We start from the raw sequence: 5,651 nt of genomic DNA, 5'->3' as shown, positions 1-5,651 counted from the left end.
CGCTCCTTTCGACCCCAGAAGCCCCGCCCTGCCGGGCCAGCCCGCAGGGGACGGAGGCGAGGGGGGGGGCCGGCGGCCACGAGCACGTGAAAGGCGCCTCCGCTTCACCCCCGCGGCCTTTGGCGCCGAATTCCGGCTTCCTCCCTCGCTCAGCGCCTGTGACCCTCGCGTGGGATCCGTCGCGCTTGTTCCCCTTTTTAAGGTGCCTTTAAATCGGGATGGAGCTCAACAGGTGAGGCCTCCAACGCTTCCTTCGCAAGCTGCTGCCCGTACTGCCCACGATCGTCTCCGTAGGCCCAGTCGTTCCTAGGAATCGTTTCCTGGACCCCAAGATATTTGGGGCTTCCCAATTTATATATACCTTGAAATTATATATATATATATATATATATATATATATATATATATATATATATATATATATACATACACATACATACACACACACACACAAACACACACACACACACACACACACACACACACATATATATATATATATATATATATATATATATATATATATATATATATATATATATATATATATATATACATATACATATATACATACATATATATATATATATGATTGGTGTGTAGCCTAAACATTTTCGAGAGGTTTCAAAAACAACGTTGTACCTCGCCAGCAGGTTAATAATCTTATGAACACGAAAGAGCAGAGCAAGTGCAAAAAGAACCAGTGTTATTGATACTCTTTTTTTTGCTCATGGAAGCAATGCTTGTTTACAATAAATATAAAGCAACATGACATAATTAAAATCAGTTAATAATTGAAACCTTAGTGGTAGTGACTCATCTTGCTGCGTTCCTAAATTCTGGGAGAGTGGGGGGGGCAAATGGTTCTCCCTGGGAAGAGCTTTCCATATCTTTAGAAGGTGCACAAGAGAAGGGCCATTACCAATAGTTAATATAATTTATTCAGAAGAACCTCTCCTAAAGAGCTCATTAATTAGGCAGCTTTGTTATGGACAATACACTGAAGCCAGCCTTGAGCTGGAAGCTGCAAATGCCCCAGGTGGACTTTCATTTTTTAAAAAAAATCTGGTCATGACTTGCTATAGTAGTTGGATGTTATATGTCCATCCAGCCAGTGGATGGACAGTGAATTGGAGCAGGATGACAAGCAGATGTGCCAGACAATTAAAAAAAATAATAACTAGAGGGGGGGGGTCTTCAAACTTGGCCCTATTATGACTTGTGGATTTCAACTCCCAGAATTCCTCAGCCAGCCTGGCTGAGGATTTCTGGGAGTTGAAGTCCACAAGTCATAAAAGGGTCAAGTTTGAAGACCCCTGAACTAGAGTGACCAGAAGATGTCATCAGAATTTCAGGAAATTCCCAACTCCTTGCTGCCATCTGCAGGTCATCCAAGCGTTTGCACCATTGCTGAGAGTTCTAATACTGGGAAAAGCAGCTGTCACCATTTCAGGTATCTGCTCAGAGTATTCTTCCAGCTGCTGCTTTTTTGGTAAAAGGAGCCTGTCTGTACAAGCCCAGGCTCCGGAACAGATTTGCTCTCTCAAATGTAGCAGCTGCTAAGGTGGGAATAGGGAGCTCCATTTGAAAGATCTGCTTGCCCTTCAGCCTTCTAAGGCTTTAAATTACACCTGGCAAGTAAGTGCAAGTCTTTCAGTGTAGTTGTGATGTGGTCCTTGTACCTTGCATCAGTTGTTTGGCTGCTGCCTTTTGAACCAGTTGTAGCTCCTGAATTATGTTTCAACCATGATCCCACCCCACCCCCCATTGCAGTAGTCAATTTTTAAAAATAAAATTCCTTAGCTCATATGGACAGAATGACATTGTACCCTCTTACAACTTTTAAGCTCAGGTGAAAGGAAGCAAGGCATTAGCCATCCGCTCTGATGCAAATTTGATTACTATCGTGAATCCAAAGTTCATTTTCCTAACATTTGCATGAGCGTGGGGTTTGCCTTGCTTTATGATTACGTGCCATCAAGTTGGTATCAACACATATTCTGCATGATGATCTGCCCCAACCGATTCAAGTTTTCCAACTGTACACTCATTGCTACCCTATATAAGCCCATCCACCTTGCTGCTGGTTGTCCTCGTCTTTCCTTTCTCAGCATTAAAGCCTTCTCCAGAGAGCTGACCCTTCACATAATGTGTCTGAAGTGGGATAATTTGAGACTGATCAATTGTGCCTCTAACAAGAACTGTAGGTTGATTTGTTCACTGATCCATTGGCTTGTTTTCTTGGCTGTCCACAGGATTCTCAGGAGTCTCTTCTCTAAGACCAAAATTCAAAGCTGTGAATACTCTGCCATCATCTTTTGAAGTGAAATTGCTTTATAAGAATTACCTGATTTAGCAGGTCAATGGGGGGAGGGAAGCAACTTTTAGGCTGCTGAAATGACCAATGAAGAATTGGATACAAACTAAAATACTGTGTCCTTACAGTTCTCTTTTACCCTTTCTACTGGCTTCTTAATGATTTGAACAACTATACAAAAATAATTTTGAAGCAATTTGCAGTTTTAATACTTGCATATTAACAAATTTAATTGGTAAAAAATTACTGATAAATAGTATTTTAATCATTGTAGCTATTGTTGAGGGACGCGGTGGCTCAGTGGGTTAGGACGCTGAACTTGTCGATCGGAAGGTCGGCAGTTTGGCGGGTCGAATCCCGAGTGCCGCGTAGCAGAGTGAGCGCCTGTTACTCGTCCCAGCTTCTGCCCACCTAGCAGTTCGAAAGCACGTAAAAATGCAAGTAGAAAAATAGGGACCACTACGGTGGGAAGGTAACAGTGTTCCGTGCGCCTTTGGCGTCTAGTCATGCCGGCCACATGACCACGGAGACGTCCTTGGACAAGCGCTGGCTCTTCGGCTTTGAAACGGAGATGAGCACCGGCCCCTAGAGTCGGAAACGACTAGCACGCATGTGTGGGGGAACCTTTACCTTTACCTTACCTAGCTATAGTTAATTTCTCAGAATGCTGAGAGAAAAAATGTTTGAGATTTCTTAATCTCAAATGGTATCTACTTCTGACACACACATATTGCACAAAAGAGGTAAATCATATACTTTAAATACTAAGACTGCCATTGTGATTACAAATTAGTATGAGGCACTTACAAAACTATGGTTCCAACAAATGACATCAGCAACCAGAAAAGCCCAGTTTCTCGATATTTCATACTATGTTTTCCTGCCTTTACTCCAAGGAAATTATGAAAATTTTACTTTTTAAAAAAAATTGTACTGCCTTATTTTCTGCTTTAGTACATGGAGGTTTTGGGAGCTCTCTTGATAAGAAAATTATTTGACCTGATTCAAATAAAATTGAATATCTAATGAATTTAGACAAGGACACGCTATGGAAATGAGCAAGCTCTGCTAACCGTATTATATCCAGTTTTCTTGTTTTTTTTCAATATTTGCTGTAATAACTGTTTTTACAAATGTTTGTACATTTCAATGTATTTTGTTAATCTTTCGCCATTTTCAAGCCTGTTTTATCTTATTTTTACAAGCAGTGGCCAAAAGAATAATTTGATACAAATTAGTTGGTCATTTTTCTTCCATTATTAAGAATTTAGATAACAAAAGATTTAAGCTGATCATTCCCCGTAGAAGTCAGATTTCTGCCCTCTTTTAACAGTGAATAAAAATGCATTACTAAAGGCATTACTTATTTTCCCCAAATTGCCTAGTGGTAATAACTAGCAGTGTTAGTGCTGATACTTATAATCAGTTACATATTGGCTTAGATACAGGGGTATCAAACTGCCAGCCCGTGGGGCGATTTCATCATACCAAAACTGCGCCCACCCCATTGCCGGCAATGCAAAAAGAGTTGCAACACGTCGCGTGACATGGCAAGTTTGACAGCCACGGCTTAGAACTAAATGTCAAAATAATTTTGCCTATTTAAAATCCATCTCAAAGAACATTTAGTTTTGGGTACTGAAAGTTTTTAAGAGGAAGTCAACAGGCTGAATGGAAGCAGGCAACAGAATTTAGTTGCCTTCCAATCTGGATCACTTAAACAACCATTACATATCATCAGCAGAATACTGCTATCGTTGTCCCTCTCATATCTTCCTTTTCATGGAATTGTAACATTGAAGCCATATGCCCTTGCTTATTACAAGAAGTTTGTATAATTAATAATTTTACATACACAACACACCCAGAAAGAGAGCGCAAACTCATTTTTCTGGTTCACTTGAGGTAGCATTTCCCCAAACCTTCAAAAACGTAAAAGCTAAAAGAGTCACACGTGCAGAGATGCTACAGGGAATTGCCTGTGGGGATATTAGGAGCCCTGGTGGTACATGATTATGATAGTGGTGCCCTGTAACAGAATACAAGGAGCCCTGATGGCACAGTGGTTAAGAGCAGTATTGCAGGCAAACTGCCCCACCTCCTGGAGTGCGATCCTGATGGGGCTCAAATTGACTCAGTCTTTCCACCTTCCTTCTGAGATTGGTAAAATGAGGACTCAGATTGTTGGGGAAAATATACAAATAATGCTTCTACATTAAACCACCCAGATAGCACTGTGGAGCAGTATATAAGCCTAAATGCTACTGCTATATTTGTTGGGCTTACAAGGAAGGTTCAAGTTAACATTCTCTTAGTAGCTTATATATCTGAATTTATAATCTGGAAGCTGCCATATCCAAACAATTTGTAAAAATATTTGTCAGAAGATGTTTCAGCATCCAACAATAAGCAAGGTCTCTAAAAGTTCTTAAAAGGAATATGGAAGTTATAGTCTTAACATGGGAGGAGGAAGAACTGAAAAGGGACACAGTGCTGACTGGAAAACAATACTGAAATGCTCTGTTACATAGGAAATGCAATGATGTAGAATAGCTATTTTTTTCAACAATTATGCTAGAAGGAAAATCAGGCATGCCTTTTTCTGGGTTTCAAACTCATTGATGTAAATACTTTTCTAATACAAAACCAAGATAGGTAATGTCAAGGTAGTAATTTAACAGCTAAATAGCTTATGTAATAATAGAAGGTGTAATGTAAGGTGGATGATGCAATGATAGGAATGACTCAGCAGGGTGTGTATCCCTTTAAGAGCCTGAGTATAAAAGGGAAGGCTTTGCTGGAGTGTCTCTCTTTCTCTTTTCCGTTTGTCTGCTGTAACTGCGGTGTGTTGGATTCTGCTGTATTACCACGTGGTGTAATAATAATAATAATAATAATAATAATAATAATAATAATAATAATAATAATAATAATAATAATAATATAAACGTTGGAAGGGACCTTGGAGGTCATCTAGTCCAACCCCCTGCTCAGGCAGGAAACCTTATATCATTTCAGGCAAATGGCTGTCCAGTCTCTTCTTAAAAACCTCCAGTGTTGGAGCATTCACCACCTCTGGAGGCAGGTTGTTCCACTGGTTAATTGTTCTAACTGTCAGGAAGTTTCTCCTTAGTTCTAGGTTGCTTCTCTCCTTGACTAGTTTCCATCCGTTGCTTCTTGTCCTGCTTTCAGGTGCTTTGGAGAATAGCTTGGCTCCCTTTTCTTTGTGGTAGCCCCTGAGATATTGGAACACTGCTATCATGTCACTGCTAACATATTGTTCGTGGTGTATGATATTGTAGATAGTGTTAGATAAACCACCATTTAATATAGA

Source organism: Vipera ursinii, assembly GCF_947247035.1.
Source record: "Vipera ursinii genome assembly, chromosome: 1".
Classification (NCBI taxonomy): domain Eukaryota; kingdom Metazoa; phylum Chordata; class Lepidosauria; order Squamata; family Viperidae; genus Vipera; species Vipera ursinii.
Note: the sequence above shows the minus strand (reverse complement) of the source record.